General features: G+C 38.6%; 2 long non-coding RNA genes across 2 annotated transcripts; one reads left to right on the top strand and one right to left on the bottom strand.

Moving 5' to 3' along the window:
* Positions 1-5,595: 5,595 nt before the first annotated feature.
* On the bottom strand, positions 5,596-21,099 carry LOC133444866 (uncharacterized). Its single transcript, XR_009782744.1, has 3 exons — positions 21,009-21,099; positions 17,976-18,110; positions 5,596-5,795 (listed from the first exon to the last, which is right to left on the bottom strand). It is a non-coding gene; the product is annotated as an uncharacterized LOC133444866 (long non-coding RNA).
* Positions 20,881-24,704, top strand: LOC133444873 (uncharacterized). Its single transcript, XR_009782745.1, has 3 exons — positions 20,881-20,990; positions 23,363-23,451; positions 24,576-24,704. It is a non-coding gene; the product is annotated as an uncharacterized LOC133444873 (long non-coding RNA).
* Positions 24,705-26,653: the final 1,949 nt, after the last annotated feature.

The following is a 26,653-nucleotide window of genomic DNA, read 5'->3' as shown; positions in this document are numbered from 1 at the left end:
CCCAGCCACCCCTGTGAACTGAGGGAGATGGTATGTCCTGCCAAAGCCAAGGGCTGCTCTTTTCGCCACACATACGTAATAGCAGATAAAGAGAGGGAGGGCTCTGCGCAATACTGCTGCAGACAAAGCCACACCCACAGGAGTCTGATGAAGGCATCAGCCTGTCAGCCATACGAGGATCAAGTCAATATTTACATGAAAATTTAGTCCAAAATGACTGACATAGTGGGGTAAATGTTACGACATCAAAAGCTTTCTTTTTATACAGCCTCTATATTAAATCAAAATCTTCCATACCTCATCACAACATTTATGGTTGAGTCTGTCCACCCTGTGCCCTCTCAGTTGTTTCACCAGACACAGAAGTTTCTTGCAATCAAATATGAGCCTATTCATTCATTTTTTAATCACAAACTCACAAACTGCGTGACAGATACTGCATGCAATAGACAACTGTCTGTGGCATTAAGAAACTAGGTAGTCATTTATAGTTTTCTCAACTATAGCAAAGAAAAATGAACCAAGTGCATCATCCTTACACCACTAAAATCCGATCTTTTGTTCATAGGTGCCAAATAGTACTTCAAATCCATTCAGAAATCAAGTAACTTTAACTATTGACTATTTATAGAGTTTTCTGTACATGTTATGTATTAAAGATATATTGTTATATTTTTACACACAGACAATCTTGGAACAGTTTTACTTGACTGGGAAAAGTTATAAAAGTCTGATATCAAGTAAAAATATTTGTGAAGGAAAAACAATGGTCATTGGTTACTTTGTTTGAGGAATCAGATCTAATTCATTATCAATCACTAATTGTTAACAACAGAATGTTCAAACTGCACTTTCTATATCCCCAAATATTAAAGAAAAGCACCCTCCAGCATGAGCTTTGTGTCTTAACCAGAGCAGTGAGGGGGGTTCTCTTGCAGGTCTTTCCCATGTTGATCAGAGTTTTGCTGATTATTAATTTTACTGTTGCTGAGGCCTAAAATCTGGTCAACTGCTTCCAGTGAACGTGATTTATTGACTTGACTTTATTTAACTTTGTTTTAATAATAATTAATCTCCAAATGGAAGTTGGATGTTGTTGCATCGTAGATTACTTAGAATATATATAAGAAAGTTTAAAAAAAAAGTGAATTAAAATAGATTGGTGTATTGTGTTTTTGTTTTTTTTGTCTGCCAACCACCGTAATGATGATGTCATCAACATGAGGCATCGACGGCATGGGTGAAATGGTGAAACCTCTTCCTTTTTGCTCTCCACATTTCTCATGTGTAACACTCCCAACTTCTCCCCTTCAACTAATCTGCATTTGAAGGCTTTTCTGATCATTAGCTGTCTTTAGCAGGCTAATGTACTGTTTCCACATGTAAACAACTTTTTCATTGACATGGCTACTCATCATAATAAATGTTAAAATGTGCCCAAAGCAACAGTTTAAATCCTCCAGGTGGAATAACATCCAAACCATAATGGAAAAGCGTTTCAAAAATTATAGTTTTAACTGAAAAAAGCTCAGTAAGCAGCTTTGACCGAGGAACCGCAACAAGCTGCCACTTAAGCAGCGCCGTTCAAGACATCTCGGCTGCAGCCGTGGCTCAGTTTAGAAAACTACATTAAACGTGCTTTAATGCATTTTATTCAACTTTTTAGAAATCAAATCTTTACATAGCAGATGTTAAAATTAACTGACTTTCTCTCTTAAAAGGAGATGGTGCGCAGTCATTTAATAAAAGATTTTTGGCTGGTATATGCAAGCTGCCTGCTGCTGTGGAAACTACTGATGCAGAGACAGAGAACTAAATCAGGAAGCCGCAGGGATAAGGGAAGAAAAGTAACAGTTGCAACAACTCTGCTAAATGCCACATTTTGAGTGTGCTACAAAAATGTTCACACTACTGAGATACAGTATGTGTCAATTCCCTTATAACAGGTTTAAAGTCATGACTTATCAAACTCTCTAAAAAGGAGTAGGAAAAAAGCTTTACAACAACTAACAGAAGTCACTGTAGACAAACACAGAAACAGAGCAGTTGATGAAGCCCCAAGCTGCATTAAGGAGCCCTGATAAACAACATATGCCACCTGCTAAAACCACTGCAGTTTGGCTCAGCAGGACACAATCTGCATGAATCAGGTTAGTCTGTTCTATTCTTAACGGCAATATGTGCCTCGGCACCAGACTGGCCTGCAGTGTTTTTCAGCCGGTGTCTTCAGGACAGATAAAACACAAATATTGGACTGGTCAGATCTGAAACTTTAAGCATACATAGTGGTCCTCCTTATTTACTCTGGGTCCTCCAGAGCCCCCACTCACCTCCTGGTTAAAACCAAAACTTTTCATAGTCTGAAACAAACATTTCCATCCGACCGAGTCAAAGGCTTTCCCCGTGTATAAACGTACTAGCAAAGGCTGTATTGTAGTCTGATTTATGTGTCTAATAATCTGTAAAGGTCTCCTTATATTATCTTGTTTGTTCAAAGCATGTTTGATCCAGATCAATGATTGTGGCTACATTTTTTTCCAGTCACATTGAAGTAAATAATTTGTAATCTAGACACTAATTGGTCTGTAATTAGCACAGTTTGATTTATCTTTCTCTTCCTTTGGTAGAACCGAGATTATATCTTCTTTCCATGATCCTGGAGTTTCCACCTTTGATAAGATCCAATTAAATGTTTGCAGTAATAAAAGGTGTTAATTCTTCCTTTAAGTTGTTGCACCACCCTGCTGTAAAACTGTCAGGACCAGGGGATTTATTTGCTTTCAATCTAGTTATAGCAGGACATATTTCTTCTTTTATTATTTGTGACGTTAATAATCTATTCTGATCTTCTATCAACTTTGGCAAAGATAATGGCCGGGTTTCCCAGATCCAACCTCTCTTAAGGATTTAAGAGAGGTTCAAAGAAGGTTTGAACTAAGAGAGAACCCTAAGATACGGGTGTTTCCCAGATGACTTCTTAACACCGTTCTTTAGTTTCGCTCTTTCAGACGCTCTTTGGAGCAGCTGTACGGTTCTGAAACCAAATGAATCGATGCCAGGCAAATCGATCACCGATCACTATCAGCGCATTTTCACACGCAGCACTGCTGCCTAACGCACTAATTCCCTGCTGCCTGTGCGTTATAATGAAAAATTAAGATGATAAATATAATTCAATGACCCTTTTTCATCCAAACGGTGTGTTACTCCGTTATTTCTGGCATCACATGTAGGTGCTCGGGTACGGCGCAGGTGTCACGCTGCCTGACACCCCTGTTCATAAAAACAGTTCTGCTTCGCGCACGGCGACGCGGTTGATTTGCAGCGAGAACATGCTGTATAGCAGCCAAATTATCAAATAAATGATATTCATGATGATCGTTTTATTTGTGCGTAAAGCATAAGCAAATATATACAGGAACACACTTGTTATTCCTTATTTTTCTTTTTTTTCCCCCTTTGCTGTCACCAATAAATGCTAAACAATATAAATCTAAAGTATAAAATAGATAAAAAATTTGTGCGGGGTGCATTGTTTTAATATCTCATTACTTGGTGTGATATTGTTTTGCCTGACGCGGCTGGATCTGTGAGTCTTTGTTCACTAAGATGGTTGTAAAGACTGGGTCAGCAGCATCTTTCATTTCCTTCTTAATGAAAGAGATACTTAAGCTAAGAGCGACTCTGGGAAACGCGATTTTCTTTCACAGGCTCCTTAAGAAGGTTTGAAAGAAGTCTTTCGCTCTTAAGAACTACTTAACTGATCTGGGAAACCCGGCCAATGACTTTAGCCTTAATTCCATGTACTGGTCAAACTCACACACATAAACACATACACATACACATGTATATTTATATATTCACATATATAAATGCTAAATATAAATCTTTCTGGTGTAACTAAATATTTACCGTCACACTGCCAGTAACCAAAAGTACCAAAGTAAAAGCTTGAGGAGGTCAGACTGTGTTTATAGAATCAAATAACAAATTAAAACCAACTTATCAGGGGAAAGACATGCATTATCATGATAACAACCAATATACTAACAAAAAACCTATATGTTGACTTTTAAGTGTCCCTCTTATGGAGCATGCATATTGTATTATTAGCAGTCATACAATATAATTGCCAGACAACCATCCTTCACACACAAGTTGGGATGTTCATCAAACCAGCTACCATGTACAGCTCCCAAAACTGCCTCAGCGATGTATTCAGCCAACACTGAATGTTAGCGTGTGATAAACACAGAGAAACGTGGAGAAAGTGAGCAGCAGTAGAGTGTAGGTGGGGGCAGGAGTAACCCCCAAGCACTCTCCAAAGGAAGAGACACTAAAAAAAATACACATCAAATCAAATTTTCTCAAAAAATGAATTTTGTTATTTAAGGTAGTTATTTTCATGATTATGTGTGTCAAAGTCCATTTCCTAATTAAATGAGTTTATTTTAATTCATTATTTGATCCTAAGCTAAATATTACATTTTACCCGAAAGGTTTATATTTAATAAGATTTATATTTAATATTTAGACTTACATGTAAATGTAACATTTATATTCTAATTCAACATTTATATTTAGACTGATTTATTTATTTAGATATAATATTTAACATTTAGGTATAACTTCAAAAATGTAGCTCTAACTATTTAACACATTTCTAAGTTAACAAATATTATTGCAAATCTGGTAAAAAGCTACTCTCAAATATTCAGATCACTCTTAAAATATTGTTTGACGCTAAATGTGACAAAATGTTGCCGTAATTTCAGTGTGAGCCAATTTACAGGCGGCTCCCACACTCCCAATATACTCCTTAATTAGTCACAGATCAGCTTTAACAAACTTGACCTCACAGACAGCTGGGAAAATCAGCTCCATTTCATTATTTTTACTTCCAAAAGATGCTTTGACTCAAAGGCTGAAAGGGACCAATGTTATTAATTAATTACACATCTCCAGTACACAGTAAAAGGGAGAAAACTGTACTCACAGAAGTACTTGAGTGTCTCGTCAATCTGCTCATGTGTGAGGCCCAGATCGACTCCTGGCGGCAGCAGAGGGGTGTGCAGCCAGTCGTCGTCGTCATACCCAAAAACACAGTCTGCTCGAAGAGTGTAATTGGGTAAACCTTCCGATAGAAGACTCACTATCTCCAGCTCCGGCAGGTTTGAACAAATGTCTGAGCATGGAGAGTGTTTGTGTATTCATGTGTGTAAAAGTGTAAGAAAAGAAAAAGAAAGCAACACTTAATCACAGCCAGTTATAGTTCACATCTAATACTCCACTGCCCTCTACTGGTAAATGGCGGAACTTACAATCCTCTCATTTACTCATTTAGGTTTAATCAGTATTTTTATTTATTTATTTATTTATTTCAGTATTTATTTTTTTTATTTCCATGCTTAGATATGCAGTCATTAATCCTTGAAAAAAGAAGCAACATACCTGTGAGAGTAGATGCATCCTGATGGGACTGCTGAGCTGGGTTACTATGGTTCCCCTGTGAAGCATGCTGGAGGGGCTGGGGGTCCTCGTCCACGGCCCCCTGCACCTCCCCCTGCCCCTCATGGAGGGAGAGGGCTGACTGGGAGGCCAGAGGGGCCCGTGGGTGCCAGGAGGAAGGAGAAAGCCAAGCTCTGGGAGAAGGAGAGGAGGGAGAGGATGCAGGGTGGGACAGCGTGTCTGGGAGTGGTGGGTTCAGGATGAAGACAAACTCAAATCCAGGCGCCCCCTAGTTGCTTGGGGACAAAAATGAAGGTTGCCAGGGCATGGATGTCTTCCTGAACCTGCTGGTAATGACCAGAGGGGAAGGGAAACAGTGAGAAATTAAAAAAAACAATTAGCAGAGGATTTTTAAAACATTTATGGAGCAATGCGCACATATAATAATAATAATAATAATGTATTATTTATAAAGTGCTTTTCAAAAACAAGTCACAAAGTGCTTTACATGCAATTAAAAACAGGAAACAAACAATGAGTACAATATTAAGACACAATTGAGAGATAATAAAAACAGACAAATAATACAATCAGTTAAACGCAAGTCTAAAATAGTGAGTTTTTAAAAGTGACTTAAAAGAAGACAATGTGTTAGCTACCCTGATCTCCTCCGGCAGGTCATTCCATAAACGAGGGGCTAAAACAGAAAAGGCCCGGTCACCCTTGGTCTTTAAGTTAGACCAAGGAATGGCCAGGAATGACCCACCAGAGGATCTCAGGGTGTGTTCAGGCTTGTATGAGGTCAGGAGGTCAGCTATGTAATCAGGAGCTAGCCCCATACGAGCCTTAGAAGTAATAATACAAATTTTAAAATCCACTCTAAAAAACGGACTGGGAGCCAGTGAAGGGACTTTAAAATTGGTGTGATATGTTCTCTCCTGTTGGACTGGGTAATGAGTCTGGCTGCTGCATTTTGAATTAACTGTAGTTTATTTAGATTTTGCTGAGTGAGGCATGAAAAAAGTGAATTGCAGTAATCTAACCGGGATGAAATAAATGCATGTATAACTGTCTCTAAGTTTTTAGATGAAAGAAATGACCTGATTTTGGATATTTTTCTAAGATGGAAGAAGCATGATTGGACAACGGAATTTATATGCTGGTCGAAATTGAGGTGTTTGTCAAAAATAATACCAAGGTTTCTACAAGAAGTGGTGATGTTGGATGAAAGGGGACCAAGATGGGAAGAAATATGATTTTGCGATGAGTCTGGACCTATGATGAGGATTTCTGTCTTCTCTGAGTTAAGTTGTAAAAAGTTTGATGCCATCCAGTTATTGATATCTGCAATGTAAATGTGGGGGTTATTTAGTTGATTGGAGTTGCTATTATCAAAGGAAAGGTATAATTGTGTATCATCGGCATAGAAATGGTATTTAATATTGTGTTTTGTAATAATATGACCTAGAGGAAGCATGTAAATGGAGAACAGTAATGGACCGAGAACAGAACCTTGAGGAACTCCATAATCTAATGGTGATGACTGAAAATTACCAATTTCTACACAGAAAGACCTTTCGGTCGGACAGATAAGAACGGAACCAATCTAAAACCAACCCTGAAATGCCCACCCAATTTTTAAGACGCTCAATTAAAATATTATGATCAACAGTTTCAAAAGCCGCAGATGTCTGTGTAAGGTTGCACAATGTCAATACAATTATGTGTGTCAATATTAGTGCTTCATAATGTTTACTACACTACTACATGGCTAAACTTCAAAGAGGTTTGATGATAGTTCGGTTTTATATTTATTTTTCATTTAATTTCCCACGGTGGGCTTGGGGCTGGAGGACCCTGGTTCAGGTGTTGTCAACAGAGGTGAATAATAACCATAAGATAATAAGAACCACTGTGGGCCCCTGAGCAAGGCTCTTAACCCCCCAACTGCTGCCAGGCGCCAGAAAGAAAATGGCAGCCCACTGCTCCTAATCTAACTAGTGATGAGTTAAAAGCAGAGGACTCATTTCAGTGTGTTTCGTGAGATAAATGCTACAAATAAAGACTGTTATATTGTTGTAATTTCAACAGCATGCAATGCATAAATCAACCCACTTAATCAAGTATACTCAAGAACCTTAGAATATCATACAAAAAACTATTATTAGTTGAGAAAGCACTAAGTGAGAGTTTTCATCCCTGCAAAGAAATTGAGATACTGTTGCTTAACACTTCATAGGGCAGTCAATAAAATATTTGAGATTTCAAAATGTCAACTCGAGAGGGTTACTGAAGTAATGGGGAGGTGGACCTCTCTTAACATCATCACTCTTTTTGTAATAACCAAAGAATGTAGTTCTACTGAAGTGACCAAATATGGTCACTTGCCATGTAAGAGGTTAATATATCCCCTGCAGTCATTCAATGTCTCCCACACTTTTTCTTATTAATATTTTAAGGACTTTAATAAACCAACAACTGTTCAGAAAAAGAAGTACAGCACAACTCAGGTCACAGCTGATTGTAACCTTACCAAACTAGAAAACTGAGCTGGCTAATAATAATAATAATAATAATAATAATAATAATAATAATAATATGCACAATGACAAGTTGGACATCTATAGAGACCAACAATTGATAGACATGATGAAATGTATCACTCAGTTATTATAGTTCCTCTTGAATTTAGACTCCTTGTTCTGTGTTTTTAGATTCAACTCTTACAAATACAACAAACTAACATAATTGCAAAAAAGATAATAAGCCTAGGTCCTAGTTTCTGATTCATCGTATGATGTGAAAGGATCATTTAATAAAGTATGTGAACTCTCCAGAATGAATACTTTGGTTGGATTGAAAAGTCTTTCACTATAAGCAAAGCAGGGCCTCTCCTGCAGTCGGTCTTTCCAGGGTCACAAAGATAATATTACAACACCATGGAGCTACACACAGATCAGGTTCTTCGACAAACCATTACACTCCTGTAAACAAAACAAGGCATGGAGGACATTATATAAATTAAACACTACCAGTCTAGAGTGTCATGCCCCCCGAGTGTTTCAGTCAACTGTGATATAACGTATCAGGATATATGTGCCAATTATGCCCACAGAAAGGAAGAATATAAGATACTGTATATAATTAAAAGGCTTAGCATTAGTAAATACAGTATAACAGTATTTTATCTTGCAGGTGTTAAACTTATCAGATATAAACTTTGTCAAAGTGTATTCCTGTATCTCTTATACATTAATTGGGATAGTACACCACAATACACTGCAAGCATAAAAATATATTCCTGTTGCATCTGTATACACAACCATACAGTACAAGTTCAAATATATAAAGCTGTCACGAGATCGGAATACTGATAGCCGTACTTGCCGAACAATATCAAAAGATGTCATCTTTTATAAACATGCCCTGTCTCATTCTGTCTACTGAACTCTGACTGAGGCACAAAAACTGGAAATTGTGCACACACTTAACAACATAACATAAAAACCATGTTCTGACACAGTTTAAATAACATACTCCGCTCTGAGTTATTGATGAAGTGATAGCTCTCCATTCACTGAATTCACATAAAGGCTTGATTATTTTGCCCATGCTGATAACAAAAGGACACCTGATACCACGTCCCAGTTATTGCAGTCAATAAAGCAGGCCGGTCAGAGGGCAAAGGCCCAATTAAAGCAACAGGGGCAACGCAATCATGGCAAATACATACACATAACACTCACAACAAAGGAAGTGCATCTGTGCCATGATACACACAGGCTTGATTTGACCGGAATTAACCCACCTTAACAAGTATCACTATCGCTACCTCCAGCGGAGGCCCTTTTATCCCTGTTGGCCTCCTCCGTCCTCTACTGCATAGTCCATCCAATCAGCTGAGTGATTTGGTTGCAGGCCAGCCTGTCACCATAAATCCTGTCCGTTGGACATCTCAAACAAGTCACACCACACTTATAGACTTAAGCATTTAAATAGCCCTGTTTCTGCAAATATATCCATGTGATGTGAGGAAAAATATAGAGATTTCTTCCACTTATTTTCACGGTGGAATAGCACTCCCCGTCCAACACAGACACCATAACTATTAAATATCTTACTTTCACGACATGACAATTCAGCACAAGGTCAGTTCCCATTTAGCCTTGGCTGAAGCGGTCCAGTGGTTGGTTAAACACGCAACCAAGCGAGACGCCAGCCTGTCACCCACTTAGGGGTGACAACAAGGGACAGGGTTATTAGCCATCTTCCCCTCATTTGAATTTGTCTTCTTTGCTGTTCAAGGCAGGATGCCAGGAAAGGAAAATTCAAGTCAGCTGAGCAACGAGCTAGGTCATCTTTCAAGCAGAACGTAATGGCACTGCAGAGAAGATTAATGCAGCAACCTAAAACAGCAACAGAAACACAGACTTAAAATACCACCAGGGATTTTGGAAAGTATACCCACAACCAGCATAGGCAAAACATCTACTGTAATATCATGACCTAGTAAAACTTGAACCACAAGAACTATAGCAGAAAAGACCAGCGTTTCACGGTCCTCCAGGCTTAATACAGTGCAACTCAAGCAGAAAATCCTGCTTTTGACCTTGAGACATAGATTGGACCTGAGCTCTACATGTGCAAACAATGTCCTTCCAGGAGGGAGTGTACGTGAGCCGAGGCACACAGGACACCAAGAGACAGAGCCAGAGGGGGGAGGGAAGGGGACGGGGCATCTGCATTCATGGCTTTTGAAGAGGGGTGCATTTGAAGTAATGAGGAGTTGGATGGAGGCCTAAAAAAGATCACTAACACTTTTTATTCAGTGTATCAGTGAAAATGTTCAATCACAGCCTCCATGGAGCCCAAAAGCCTGACAACATTTGATCTATTCTTAGTAGTAAAAGGGATGTGCAATTATGAACCTACTTCCTGATCAGTCAACGAGAAAATCTGCTGATTTTCTGTTGATGCAAACTCCAAACTGTCTACAATCACTGTAACAATTATTCAGTGATTATTATTATTCAAACCTGGCAGGTTGGTCACGCCCTCATAGTAAAAACAGCTGATAAGGACGTTGTCACTTCCCATCACGTGACACTCTGAGGAAGGCGGGAAAACCGCCAAAACTGTCAGTTTGAAGGTAAGAAGTCGAAACTTTGTTTGGAAAAAAGAAACATTAGTATATATATATAAAAATTATTCAGTGAGTTTCATCATTAACACTGTAGCTTTGCCCGGTCTTAAGAAAAAGTGATGCTAGTTTTGCAGAAAATGTATTAACTGCAGCTGACCGTGTGGACCATAGCCAGCATTGAAATGACAAATCCAAAGCAGTTAGCAATTTGTAATTTAAATGAGATCTAAAAATCATGCTCTCCTTGTCCTCTCAACACACACAGGGCAACAGCAAAACCTCCCTCAACTCTCTGCTAATCTCAGAACTAAATCAAGTCAACCGAACCAGCGGACGTGTTGTATGACCACTGGGCTTACGAGTTCAACGATAACAGACTATTCTTACCGTAGCTAAAATGATCTTCTCTCTGCAGAGCATTCAAAGAGCCTCGCAGCAATCCACTGACCTTGAAAGTCATGTAGTCTGAAGCTGTCCTTAGTTATTAGGTACTGTGGTCTAGCTGCAGGATATAGTAGCTAAGGCCTAATGTTAGACAAAACAGCCCGGCAGGCTGATAGGATCGGTCCCTCTCAGCATGAACGTTTGGCATCATGGTTTAGTTTTCTTTAAAAGTGCACAATACAGTCTCAAATACATATACAATGTGTAACTTCTTGTTAAATTACAAAAAAAAAAGATAAATACACCAGTAAGCCAGACAAATAATACAACTGGCAGGTAAAAGTCAATGACACAGCTCATCTTTTTACTTTCTGCTAGGAAAACATGCATCCTGATGCAATCTGATAAGCACATGGGTGGAAGGCCCAACCCATGGAGAACTAAACCCACAAACCACAGAGCTCAAAGGCTCTGGTACTAGCACGCAGGACAAACACAGCAGAGCATCAGATGTTCTCTGCTCAGCCCCAACTCAGCTCTTTGGATGGTATGAGGAGGAAATACTATGGTGGATATTCATAAAGTCATGATTGACTGGTGTGTATAGTAACAAAGATGTACTTTTTCTTTAAGTATTGCTTGTGGATTCTGCCCAGAAACCTCCAACCAATAAGGCTAAAATCAGGTTTATTTGATTCATTTAAAAGACCACAGTGAATCATAGTTTCTGATAAGCATGACCTTCTGAGGTAATTCATTTATTACTTTTTCCTGAACCAATAAACCAGCGTGGCCCTGATGCCCCGCTCTGACTTCTGTCAGTGGGACTCCCTGGACTGAAAAAAGGGGATGCCAGGTCGTCACTATTGTCTTCTTTATACTGTACATGAGCCGTTGATGGCAGTAATAAATCTTCCATGTGAAACATGATGTATTGTGTGTTAATGTCATCAAACATGAGCTACAGTCGTCAACATCTAAAGTGGATCAAAAACATGCTTAAATGTTACGCCAGGATTTTTAACAATATCCAGTCTTGTCTTAGGACAACTTTGATGAAATGTTTTCATCCACTTCAGATAACAACTACTGTATGTGCAGGACCTTCAATTAAAAAAACTGCCATACGCAACTGGTTGTGTTCCCATCAATGCAGATCGGAGGCAGAGCCTATACGTACTCACAGTTTCTGCAGAGTCCTTTAAGTGTTGAATACCTTTAACAGTGAAACTGAAGATGCAAAAGTCTGTGGGTCAGTCAATGTAAAATAAGGGCTTTACAAAAGATTTTCATGATTAACAAATCAGAGTATCCTCTGCAAACTTTGAAAAGGTGTTCTATGCACCACAAACGGTCATTTTCCCTCTATGTCTCAATCATCAACATTTGAATAAATAAATAAAATTTGAATAAATAAATAAAATCCCCAGTAGACACAGTATTGTTCTTCCTCTCCAACACATTTCACTTTATAAGACTAAACTATTTTAAGTTATCTGAGGCATTTTCACCTAATTTACAGTGGACAAACAATTTTTCTGAAACATTTTGAGTTCATTAAAGGAGCCGTCCGTAAGAAATGGCCAAAACTGGTACTGCAGTCACCTTCAAAATATTGTTGAGCGGCGTGTACCCTCCCCCTCCTCCCCCCGACCAGAGGTTGCCAGGTAGGCTGCAGAATGCAGCAGGAACGTAGGCTGCCATGGCTGCGATAATTAGAGCCGAGCTGGCAACCCGGATGCCGAAACAATACTGACTTGGTGATTGGGAGATAGGTGGAGGGTGGAGCTTCAGAAACAATACTGACTTGGTGATTGGGAGATAGGTGGAGGGTGGAGCTTCAGAAACAATACTGACTTGGTGATTGGGAGATAGGTGGAGGGTGGAGCTTCAGAAACAATACTGACTTGGTGATTGGGAGATAGGTGGAGGGTGGAGCTTCAGAAACAATACTGACTTGGTGATTGGGAGATAGGTGGAGGGTGGAGCTTCAGAAACAATACTGACTTGGTGATTGGGAGATAGGTGGAGGGTGGAGCTTCAGAAACAATACTGACTTGGTGATTGGGAGATAGGTGGAGGGTGGAGCTTCAGAAACAATACTGACTTGGTGATTGGGAGATAGGTGGAGGGTGGAGCTTCAGAAACAATACTGACTTGGTGATTGGGAGATAGGTGGAGGGTGGAGCTTCAGAAACAATACTGACTTGGTGATTGGGAGATAGGTGGAGGGTGGAGCTTCAGAAACATTACTGACTTGGTGATTGGGAGATAGGTGGAGGGTGGAGCTTCAGGCCAAAACAAAAAATGACAACATAAACATCAGTTGAGGGCTGCAACTCCTCTTTTTAAACTGGAATATCCTGGCTTGAGTGCTGTTATCAGTGACATAAGTATTTGAAATGAACATGTTTTTTAAATGTCTGTTGACATATCGGGGTCATTTTATGATTAGTTTTATTATTGCTCTTACATACAGCTCCTTTAAGGTCTACAATGAGCCCAGGGACTACAGGTACAAACAAGTACATGTATTTTTTCTTGCAAAGTGTCTCAAGCTGAGGAACCACCGCACTGGATTATCTTAGTGTATTGGGTCTAGATAAATTAACATTTAATATAGCACCTGTTGGGTTTAGTGCAGTTTCCCAGCATGCTCTAGTCAGTGTTAGGTAACATTAGTTTAATATAACTGTTCTTCTGCTGTTGTGCTGTTGACAGTTTTGGTGTGGATGGAAACTAATCTGTACCAGGACTCAGAGCGCATGTACAGCTAGTGAACTCTATAGAAGGTATACCATGAAGTTAGGTATCTCATATCATCTCTCATGAGCCAACGTGTGATCATGTACAAATTATTAATGTAATAAATAAAAGGTTTGACATGTTGTAATAAAGGCTCTGCATGCCAAAGCCTGACCGGACTGAAGATAATCATATCAGTAGCAGTATGCTGGCAGAAGCTGACAATCACTATGAACTCTAAATGTAATGAAAGATCATGAGCCAGACTTTGACCATTAAGAAATAATTTAGAAGCATTTATTAAAGTTAATAGAGAGGAAAACGTGCTGTTTAAAATGGCATGAAGGTAGCATATGTGTTTTCTTGTTGAAAGAACTGCTATGACTGGTTTTGAATAGGTAGCTGCACTCTTCTCTTACCAGAATCACACAGAGTCGAAGAAACCTTCACAGGAACATGTAGTTCCAGGCCTTTCCGGCCTACTTTCACATCTGGTCACAAGCCAAAATGGTTTAGCATCAGTGGTTTAATCTTTAACAAGGCAGCGAGCATCCCTTTGATAACTTGTAATGCATTCAAGATTTAAACAGTACAGGAAAATACTGATCAGTATCAATTCCTTTCATGGTATCAGAAAAACCCATAATTTAGTTATATAAAGAATTGTATTTTCATTTTTCAACATTCCATTATCTGAATAAGTTATCCGTAAAGTATTAACAACTAAAACCAAAGCGCTTGTCTGTTTAAACATTCTCAGCAATAAAGCTAATTCTTATACTTTTAAGAATTAAAAGGTACATTATTTTCGAAAGTGCAAAGTGTATTTCTTAAAGCGCATTTTTACTGGATGAACAACTAGAAATCTAAAACGTCTGGGTTTATATAAAACATTATTTTACCCTGGGTCTTTCCACTGATGTCACCAAACTCAAACCCTGACTCATCTCTCATCTGTTCAAGAGAACTGGCAGTGCTTGTCCACTCTCTCAAATCTGTTAGGATTTTGGTGTGATTGCTTTTGGCAAAGCTAACCCAAACTCTGGGAGTCTGAAAAAACTCTACTTTCCTCTCTTCAATGATTGATCTATTTTTGTTTACATCCTCTACTTTGTTTCCTCCTCTTGCCCCCTCTCCTCACCCTCTCCCTCTCATTGGTTAATGGTCCTTGTGGCCCCTCATGGGCAGTTTATGCTTCTGTGTGGAATCGACAATGCTACGGTACAGGTACAACACAGCTGGGGAGTCTACACCGTACCTGACACGCACCTTCTCAGAAATGCAACTGTGTGTGTCAAGTTGACACTCAAAACTGTGGGTGGTCCACCTGGTAGCAATGACATTCCTGCCACATAGTTCCAGTTATTACGTCTCAATAAGATCAGTCAGATATGCTGCTGTAACTTCAGAACAAGTTAACATTCATCACCTCCAACTCACAGAACCGGCTGCGTTAAGTTACCGAGTAGATGAAAGTACATGAAGGAAGCTCAGCTCTGCTATCTACAGCACCACACTGGAGAACCCACAGAGCCAACTAGTGTTTAGAGGTTTAATCACAGAGCCAAAAAACAACAACAACACACCTTATATGTATACCAACTTTACACTGTTGTAATGCAGAAACATAGATCAAGCTTCCTCCATCAACTCCATCTCCAGCTCAATACCTAGACATGTTTAGCAGACACAAACTCCTACATCTCCACAGGTATCCGGTAAAGCTTTAGTCTGTGATGTGTCTGTGAGCCTCACAAACAACATCTTTAAAGCGTTCAAACACAGCGATTCTGTAGATTTAAGGGTAACAGTAATCAGAATGCACATACGAAATACTTAAAATCCCTTAAAATCCCTATGAATATAAATGAATTAAGTCCAGCATGCATCTCACTACATACTGTAAGCCTTGCACATTACACAGAATGTATACACGTGGGCTGGATAGATTTTGCCGTTTAATGATTCTAAAGTGTGAAAGCTCACCTAAGAAGCTGTGCCTTATGCAAAATGATATATTTTGTACAAAAGTTTACATGTGACAGTCTCTACAACATTGGCATTGAAATACAAACAACAGGAAAACCAACCAACCTGCACATTCATCTCCAATATGGAATATGGCACGGGTAAGAGGACATGCATCAGATCACAGCCAGAGCACAAAAATACTGCTTACACACACACACACACACACACACACACACACACACACACACACACACACACACACACACACACACACACACACACACACACACACACACACACACACACACACACACACACACACACACACACACACACACACACACACACGACATTTATGGCCCAATTAAAACTGCAGAATGTTTGACTAGAGATGCAGGCATATTTTTGTTGCCAACCAACGTAATAATCTTCATAAAATGGACATGACACTCAAAGACTTTAAATTCCAACTGATTCAAATCTGCTCCAGTAATTTAAAAATGTAAGGATAAAATAAGCACAGACACATAAATAATCAGAAGTAATTAAAATGAGTGAATTATCCTATAAATTATTATCATTTTTGTCCACAAAGGCTCTGAATTATGAGAACTGTTTAAACTGGTTAAACATTAGCAGATATAATCCCATAGTTACTCCAGATCCCAGCAGGACACAGTTATTAGTTATGTTGTGATATCAGTCTTGAAGGAGACTGAGAACTGTCCACCATCTCATAACATTATTAGAGAAGTTTTACAGAACGCAGATATGTTGTCCAGCTATATTGCTCTGTTTTATTAAAACTAAATATGTTATGCATATGGAAATACAATGCAAGCACTAGGCAACCATAATAAAAAAAAATATATACAGTGATGGCAGATTTAAAAAATGTATACCGATAACGGTTGCAATAAAGACAATGGAAAAAGACTGAGAAGTGGAGAAGTGGAGAGAGGGAGCGATGGCATGAGATTGGGACTGCAGTTATCAGTTATTTTGGATAAAAACTTCTAACAATAAACAATTTGATGTTTCAGATGAAGATCACAGCAGTTAAAATAGAGCATCAGTCTAAATGGAGATTGGATTAAAACTACAGTAATACCAAGATGAGAAAAGGTGCAACCACAGGGGGCTTCACTGTGAGGAAGAATGTCACCCTGACAACTGGGAGAGCTATATCTGGACAGCAGCTCCACGTGAAAAGAAAGTGCTCACAAAAACCCAAATACCAAACATTCACTCTTCTAAAGCCGAGTCTGCTCTGGTTACCTCAACATGAGGTCCATTAAAGCTGTAAGAACACTCAAAATTTACATCCCTAACCTACTGGATCCCTTTGTTGAGCTGGGAGACTGTGGCAAGGACGAAGTGTGTGACGGAAAATTAAAGATTAGTTTAGAACATAACAGTTTGTAAGACCCCAAAAGTGCGTATGGAACAGCCAGCTAAAAGACAAAGCTTTAATAATTAATTCACACAGTAATAGCTCTGATATCCAAAGTTCAGACTCAAACAGGTAGAAAGATTTGAGCTTTAACACGTTATGATCTGAGGCAAAATACGTGTGCTTTTACGTTTTAACCTTTGTGCAACAAACGTGTTTTGTTTGGGTTTTTCAAAAAGTCTCAATGACTTCTGTTTCCATGTTCCAGTTGACGAATTTTGTTCTAGAAAATTTTAATTTGCAACACAACAGACTTTCCATACTTTACATGTGAAACTAAAAGAAAAGTCAGCATAGGTTCAGTTTTTTCCCTGCTGTACTGTATCCATTGTAATACACATCACTATGAAGCCCAGCATAGTGAAGGAACTGTGAAAGCTAAACCTTGAAGTTTTAAGACTTCTGCATGAACTGAATGGTAAACTTTGGTGGATTATTTACCAGTTGACCAAAACAGGACACGGTTTCACTTTACGTGCTTTACAACTCCAACACTTACATTTCTGAATGACCATAACTGATTCAACTAAGACTGTTAGTTCAAAACACGTCACAAAATACCATTTGATTTAGTTTAATTTTAAGGTCATCACTTTGATCAGCATATGAATGAGCTACTCAAACAGACTAACTTGACTAATTTAGTCATGCTAAATGCTAAATGACATGCTAAACATAAAAAGAAGCAGACGAGAGGTAAAAAGAGGGTTAATGCTTTGGTGCTGAGTCTAATCAACAAAAACTGACAGCAAACTGCAAGTAAAAGTGCTGAAAACACCAGACAACCTCATGAGCCACTTAGCTGATTAGAAAAGAGTAAAAAAGACTTACTGTGCAGCTGAAGTAGTCAACTTTCTTCAATGTTCATTTGATTGCTACTGCCTCCTTCAGTGTATTCCCATCAAAGTACAGGCGTTCTACAGCAAGTGTTGCTTTACCGGCTGGATTTTGCCCTCCCAGTGTGTCCTGCCAGAGAGAAAGCAGCAGTGAGGCCGGGTGGAGGTGGGGCTGACAAGGGAACGGCAGACGGAGGAGGAGGGACATCCAGAGAAAAGGCTTGCTGTTTTATCAGGGGTGTGTGCAGGAGACACAAAGGACAGACAGCAGCAGCTTAAAAGTAGCAAAAGACTAAAGCCCGTCGGTTTCCCCGTGTTCAGATACTGCGATACAGCAAGTCACAACTTCTCTTTTCCTATTGGGTAAAAACATTTGCATGAGTGAAACACCAAATAAGATTCACGATCTGCTCTCAAACAAATCATTCAAATTAGATGATATCGGCTGGTTCAGCTTTATCACTGCCATAATGCCAAGTCTGTTTCCAAGCACTGTTGATCACTGATTCACAGAGACAGTAATCAATGATTAATTACCCACTATCAACAACATTTTATAGTATTTTGCCAACTTGTGAAATCCATATCCTTCTCTCTGCTTTATATGTGACTTGTGGATACCGTGGTCACTTTAATATAGCAAGTGCTTTCCTTTAAGTGTCCACTTTGACCTTTAACAAACACACAAATGCTTTCTCAACAGCAGTGGTATGAACAATAACTAGTTTGAGATGCACGTGAAAGAGGCCAACACTGTTAAATTTGCCTCAAGTTAATTCTGCAAACAAATAGCAGTAGCAAATGAGGTCACTTGAAACATAAAATGTAAAAAAGGCCATGTCTAATATTGTTATTTGTAATCATGGTCTATTAATTTCCTTGAGATGAAATCACTGAATAATGGCATGTTGGTTACATCATGATATCTCGCTAAGGCCACCACAGGACTAAACTATCTACGTGTTTTAGGGGTGTGTTACTTGCAGTGTTTAATATATTTTGTTCAATAAAAGTGTTTAAAAAATTTGTGTTCATAACTTTAACTTTAAGTGCATTTTACAATTGTTTTGCAGGGGTCTTTCAAAATCACAACTAAGCAAATGTGAAAAGCTTCAGAGAAATCTGAACAGATTATTTACACTTCCTCCAGAAAGTCTTACATAATGACCAATCTTTTGTATTATTTAATATACCATACCAAACCTACACCTGGGAAAGCAGAGCGGCCTTTCATTCTGCCTTTGTTAATACCTGTATTCTGCTTCTCAGTCAACACCGCTGAGTACACTGAGAGGAAAATGGTTTTCATACAACAGCTCCATTCATGTGCCATCAGTTTGTGTGCAGTTCAGAGATTCACTTCTCTGAGTCACCACTGCAAAACTGAAATGTGTGTGTGCAGTAGCTGCTGTCGCTTCAAGACCACCTTCTGAACAAGAATTTAACTTTTTCAGAGGTTATGCATTTCAGATGGATGGATGAACTAAAGCAAGTACTGTACACCCTCTTTCAGCTCTAAGGGTTTAAATTTATTAAGAAACAAAAGCATTATCAAATGAATAACAACAAATATCAATAATGTAATTAGTTGTACTGTACTGTGCACTCATATTACCATATCTGATCTATTGTGTGGAAATCTGGGGTAATACCTACAAGAGCACCTTACAAAGGATATGCACATTGCAAAAAAGAGCAGTAAGGATAATAAATCATGCTGGGTATCTCGATCACACCAATCCTCTATTCCTTAAATTACAGACTTTGAAATTTGTGGACCTAGTGAAAATTAGAACAGCAATAATAATGTTCAAAGCAAGAAATAATGCACTGCCTGAAAACATTAAAAAATATTTCAAGATAAACGACAATAAAATCTAAGAGGAAAATTAAACCTTGTGTACGTTCTACTCTTAAAAGCATGTGCATATCAGTCTGTGGGGTAACTTTATGGAATGATCTGGATGATGAAATCAAACGAAGCACTAACTTTATACAGTTTAAAAACACATACAAGTAAGCAATTCTTGACAAGTATAAAAATGGGGACTTCTAAAGAACTCAATTTGCCTTCCATATGTATTTCTTTGATTGTTATTTTGTTCCTTGTAGGATGGATCATATACGATACAAATGCAACTGCCTGCATTCATGGCTGGTCATGGATCATCGTAGAGGTGACTGGGAGATTGGATTTTTGAATTTAGGATATTGTAGGAGACCAGTTTAATTATGCCTTGATCTTGTTTATTGGTTGTTTGTGTTGTATTTATTTTTTGTTATTTTGTCTTTTCTTTCTTTTCTTTTCTATTTTTATATGACATATATGATATGATATTGTGAGGAAGGGACAGGACTAAATAAGCGTTCTGCCTCCTCCTGTTCCCCCTCGAACACATTGTTTTGCTGTGTGTTTTATTTTGGATGAGACTGTTAAATTGTTTTGCTTTCCTTTATATATATATATATATATATATATATATATATATATATATATATATATATATATATATATATATATATATATATATATATATATTGATGCTTTTAATTTGATTGGTTTTGTTGTGTTCGAGACAAAGCCAACAAAAAAAAAGTTAAATTAAGCTATATATAAATCATTGTGTGAAAAATTAATCACACCCCATGATTCAACAGCTGGGACCAACAAGTAGCTGATAAATGTCCAGTTTTCTGTATGACTTGTGTTTACCCCATGTATATGCGTCCGAAATATCAAGCTTGAGACCTAAAGTAAAGAGGTCTAAATATGTAAAGGTTTCATTTGCATTTGAGTGCCATTGGGTGAGTAACTGGAGGGAGCATGTTAGTTTAATTGTTAATAAAATCTGTCTTCAAACACTTCCTGCCACAGGAGAATATCATCCCACCTCCCTCCCACAGGGTGGAAATTTCCCCTCAACAAGTTCGGACACTTCACAAAAAACACCAAAGCGACGGGACAACGACACATGTGTCTACGAACTGTTGTGGTTGCGCGAAAAAGGGGGTAATAAGTTAAACTTACATTTAAACGCATTGGTTTCTGCTCCAGCTCATATTCGGTTGTGATAGTTTCTTCAGTAAACCTGGAGCTCAGCTGTCACCGCGGCTCTGCTGCTTCAGGGCTGAATTATGGTTCTGCGTTAAATCGACGCAGAGCCTACGCCGTAGGGTTCGGCGTAGGGTACGCGTACGATGCGCGTCGCCGCATACACTACGCCGTAGGTTCTGCGTTGGTGTACCGCGGAACCATAAATCAGCCTTCAGAGTTGGTCATCCTGAATGCGCGGAATTGTGGGTAATGTAGTTTAATAATGGAAGCGCTGCTTTCTGCCCTAATACAGTAAAGGATTGTACACGATTTAACGATGAAGACTTTCAAATGATAAACCATAATCTCTGACAGTGACAAAAGGTAAACCCCACAGTTGTTAGATTAAAGTATAAGTCAATACAGATTTATTTTGCATTGATCATTTAGCCTATCAATTAATTAGGTTCATATTCGTGACAAATGTAGCCCTGACCCCCGTTCACCCACTCTGTTTGGTCTTATTAATGTCCCGTCCCCAGCTAAAAGTGTACATGCAGGTTATGCTGTTATATCGTCCCTACCAATGTTGATGGTTGGATCCCATTTACTTAACCTAATGCATGCAATAATGTTCAAACCAATTCTTTCATGCGCAAATATTTCAAGCCAGTGAAGTCACGTTTCATCGTTTGCAATATTTTGGTTATTTTAATTATCGTGTGTGACAGGTAATCAACGTTCTGCTAATGTTAACATTACAATCAGTTGCACGTGCATACACACACAGTTGTTCTGTAATTGATAAACAAATAGATAACGTGATTTTCTCAGCGTATTCCAATGTGTTAGTGTCTGCATCCTCGTAAAGCCTGGCATCTCTGGTTGTTGTACGTGCCTCTAAAATAACACCTCATAAAAAGATGTTAATTTTAGCAATCACTCTTTCCCAGGATCAAACTAATGAGGACTTGAGCTATTTTAATCCTGAAAGCCAGGAGATATGAGCACTTAACAGATGCCTCGGGCAGTGCAGAGGACGAGGCTCTGACTACCTCTAGTGGAAAACGAAAGAACAACAAAATTATCATGTAAAACAAACGTGTGAGTTAAGCACTTTAAATGTATGACACGGCTTTCATTTAGGCACAAAAATAACAGCATAACTAGAACTGGAAAAAACGTAAATGTAGTAAATGATGGCAGAATGTAACTCCGAACATTTACTCTGTAGGCACTGGCGGTTCTAGGGTCTTTCTGAAACAGGGGCCATTATGGGGCCAAATGTAACGTTCAGGGGCCAACAGTATTACCACCATTTTCATCCAGAGCGATGCTTGGCTGAACATCAATTGGCGACAATGCAATAAGCATTATCCAGCAGGTGGCGGTAAAACATGTTGACTCACTGAAAAAACAGGAAACATCATCAAGATGACTTGCCATACCAAAAGGCTGTAACATCCAGTGTTTTATATCTATGGCTGGAGTGTTCATCAACTATACACTAGGTTACATCCCTGAATACTTGATTCTCTGCCATTGAGCATCTTCTGGACCATGAAACAGCACTCTGGTCTGTGGAATTTCCACTTGAAACTGACGGAGAAGTTAAGGTTCTTAGTGAAACAGAGCATTCATAGAAATCAGATTCTAGAAATCAAGCCTTTAAACATTGACGGTGCTTTCAGGGAAATATCACCTTCATCCCAAGAGACAGCTGCAAGTATCCAAGTTTAAACGTCACAGATTTTAAAGGTTCCTGGTTCCAGCTTCCTGTGTGGGGTGTGGATGGACCCCTCGCATCTGCAAGAGTTTTCCATGAGTGCTCTAAATTAAAGATAAAATGAATGTGAGCCTGTATAGTGGTTTGTCTGTGCGTTAATAATATATTATATATTATTATTATTATAAATGCTCACTTGTTTCCTTTCAGAGCAAATGTAAATGTGAACTGTGTTCTCCCAGTACTTGCATGGGTTTTCTCCCATAGTCAAAATAAATTCAGAGGGAGGACAGTCCAATAGTTGTGAAGATGAACTGGCATCAGGTACAGAGTAACAGCAAGTAACTGTTTCAATAATGACACCTAAACAGGTAAACATATACAGAATCCAAATATGAATTGTTTTAAATATTTATTTCATTTTTAATAATAAAAAGTCTAAATTTCTCCAATTGTAGCTTCTTGCATATAAATCTTTTCTGGTTTCTCTAGTCTATGACAGTAAATTGAATATCTTGGGATTGTGGACTGTAGACGTCCTCAAATGAGACTTTTGAGGACGTCTTCTTGGGTTTTGCTGAACAATAATCAACAATTTTCACTATTTTTCACCATTTTATAGACCAGAATAGTCTGGATCATGACCTGCATCCCCTTTGACCATATTAGGAGGTTCCACGGATCCACTTCATGAGACCCAAACAGAACCAGGTGAGAGGGTCCCGAAACGTTTGTCTTTGTTCAGTTTTCAGGTTATTTAAGTTATTTATGTGTAATTTTCTTCAACCTGATCAATCACTTTTATTACAACCAATGTTGTCAGAGTCGCTGCTGGAGCCACGTTCAACCTTGTCTCTCCTGAGATTTATATTTATTAAACTAGACAACCAGGCAAAATCAAAAATAAATGAAATCAAAGTTACAATCAAAGATACTTAAAATATCCAGAACTTTTAGCAGGAAGTGTAATTAGTTGTGGATAAAGCCTGAGGAGATGGGTAGCTCTTCTCCGACCCGGTTCCAGATCTGGACCAAAATACATTCTCAGATTCTCAAAATTAAAAAAAATAACCTTTATAATTCTGCCATTTTCATCCCTCTAATGTTTGAGACACGCCCACAATTAACACGGATTTGGGAAATAAACATTTCTAAAAAGGTAAAAGCTTGATTAGTGATCATGTGATGATGAGGGAGGAGACCCGACCAATCTTTCCTACAGTTTGTAGGAAAGATCGATTTTTCCCTTAGTTTTACCTTTCTGCGTTTACTCGTCTACATATTGCACTTTTTTCAGATTTTTTTCTGGTAATTTTAGTAATAACTTGGCTTTCAAATTAAGATTTGTGGATGCATCTTTTGTCATCAATCAAACAACCCAACAATATGTAGAAGCACTGTGAGTGGACTAGTAGATTAGTCAGTGGAAATAGAAGTTATAAACATTTTATTTATTGTTTAAGGTGTTTGTGAATAAATGTTTAGCTTTTATATTTTTGCAGAGTAAACAATTAATTTAAGGACAAAAAAAGTATATCAAATGAGTCCATCATGAAAATGATTATTACCTTCAGATGGTCACCAGAAGTTGATTATCTACTTTCTGGGCATTTGGAACATTTTATACTTTTAAATTGTGTGATAACACAAAAATAGGTATACTGGAGAATATTTTGATTCCAAAACAGAACACAACTCAAAGAAAGACGGACATGAAATTTGCAGAAGTAGCAAAAAAGACATCTAAAAAAGAGAAGCAACTTCATTTTAAAAATGAAAACAGTTCAAGTCGTTAAACCTGATTCCGTATTCAGACTTGTTTTCACTCGACACAGGTGTCCGGCTGCAGCTCTACTGTTCATTGTTCCAGAGCATTCCTGAGGGACCGGCCAGCGCTGCAGGGTCTGTGTGCCTTGCATTTGTTGGTGATGATTAATAATTTACCACAGGCTCCATCAACCAGTGAGGTGGTGGACTGCCCCAAGCCACTTCCTCTCCCAGGGACAATAGGGCCATTTCCTGTGGGGTCCGAAGCCAAGTGCAGGAGACACTGACACTGACACTATTGTAAAGCTGAGGCATCATATCACCATGTCTTGTTGTTGGAAAGAAAGGCAGACTTGGCTGTGCAGTGAGATTCATGCTCTGTTGGCGGGTTACGAGCCAAGACAAGCAGTCAGACCTCTTTTTGATCCCTAAGGATGTAAATCAAATCTATTTTGAAAAATATGCCTTTGTTTGAGAAATTGTATATCTTTGATGTATTGTATTATTGAAATAGACATGATAGACTGATTTGATGAATGCACAATGAATGCACAAAACCTATTAAATAATGATCCACTCCATGTTATTTTGTGTTTCATAAATGAAAGAGACATCAAAGCCTGAATTCTGCATCAGTGTTAAAACCTAAAAGGGCATTTTTCGGCAGTCAGCAAGAACTGTAGTCCCACATGAATCCCTCTCCTTTAACTCCTGGCTCAATTTCAAAATAAAGAGGCTGCTGTGTTAAAACAATGGGACCATTCATGTCACTGCAGCCCCTGTGTCCACTATTCAGGGATATCTGATTAAGCAAAAGTCAAACCCAGTCCATTTTGACTCTGAGAGTATACTGTAGATTCAGTTGGTCGGGTCTGGCAACATGGCGGCACCGTTCCGTTCAGTGAACCGTCTAATGATCATCGAGCCCCTCAAGCAATGCATTAAAATCCAAGAGTGTCAATTAAGCCGGAAGCTCATTTTAAAAACTCCACGCATTCTCCCTGACAAACATAATGGCCTAAATAACCAGCAGTGACCCAGCATGCCTTCTGCCTTTCTCCCACTGTCTCTTTCATTCTGAGAGGCACAGATGAGGACTGTCACAATGGTCGCATAGGAGAAAACAGTGATGATACACCCTGAGGCAGGGCATAGAGTACAGCCTGACCTATCTGACTCTATCATCCAGGCTGACTGTGTCATACAGACAGGCAGAGAAGCTGCTGTGCACACTGTGGTGACATATTTTGCAGTGTTTAGTCAATTTAAAATATTTTGTCATTCATTTTGACTATTATTACTTCTGAGCAGTGCCATGGACTGTTGTTTTCACAGTTTGTTTGCATGCAATGATCTGGTCGTGCAGGAATACCAGTTCTGACTAGATTGGTGAAAAGAAAATAATGAAAATAAAATGAATGAATAACTGTTACACAAAGGTGTAAAAGAAAATGTTTGAAGCACACCTAATTATGTTGTTTTATCTAAGCCAGGGGTCGGCAACCCAAAATGTTGAAAGAGCCATATTGGACCAAAATCACAAAAAACAAATATGTCTGGAGCCGCAAAAAATGAAAAGTCTTGTATAAGCCTTAGAATTAAGGCAAATGGCGAAATGTCGAGAAAAAAGTCAAAATTTCAAGAAAAAAAGTCAAAATTTCAAGAAAAAAGTCAAAATGTCGAGATTAATGTTGAAGTACAATTTCGAGAAAAAAGTCGAAATGTCGAGAAAAAAGTCGAAATGTTGAGATTAAAAAAGGAAAATAGAAAAAAAGGAAAAAAAAAGAAGAAAATAAAGTAAAAAAAAGAGAAAAAAGGTCAAACATTTTTTTTAAAGGAGCCACTAGGGCGGCGCTAAAGAGCCGCATGCGGCTCTAGAGCCGCGTGTTGCTGACCCCTGATCTAAGCCATAATGACATCAACATATATTTCCCTTCTCTTTAAGATAAAGACAGATAATGCATGAACCTGGATCTTTCAAACCTAAATAGAGTGGAATCCTAATTAATATTACTGCAAACACGTGTATGGGAACGTCTCTTTAAAAATAGTTAACAGAGGTCACACTCAGACCTGGATTTTGTCCAAAAGGTTATTTTGTTCTGAATATTGTGTGGTTTTATTTTCCCCACATTCTCTCTACAGA

This window comes from Cololabis saira, chromosome 1 (genome assembly GCF_033807715.1).
Source record: "Cololabis saira isolate AMF1-May2022 chromosome 1, fColSai1.1, whole genome shotgun sequence".
Lineage (NCBI taxonomy): Eukaryota > Metazoa > Chordata > Actinopteri > Beloniformes > Belonidae > Cololabis > Cololabis saira.
Note: the sequence above shows the minus strand (reverse complement) of the source record. Positions and strands in the feature narration are given on the sequence as shown.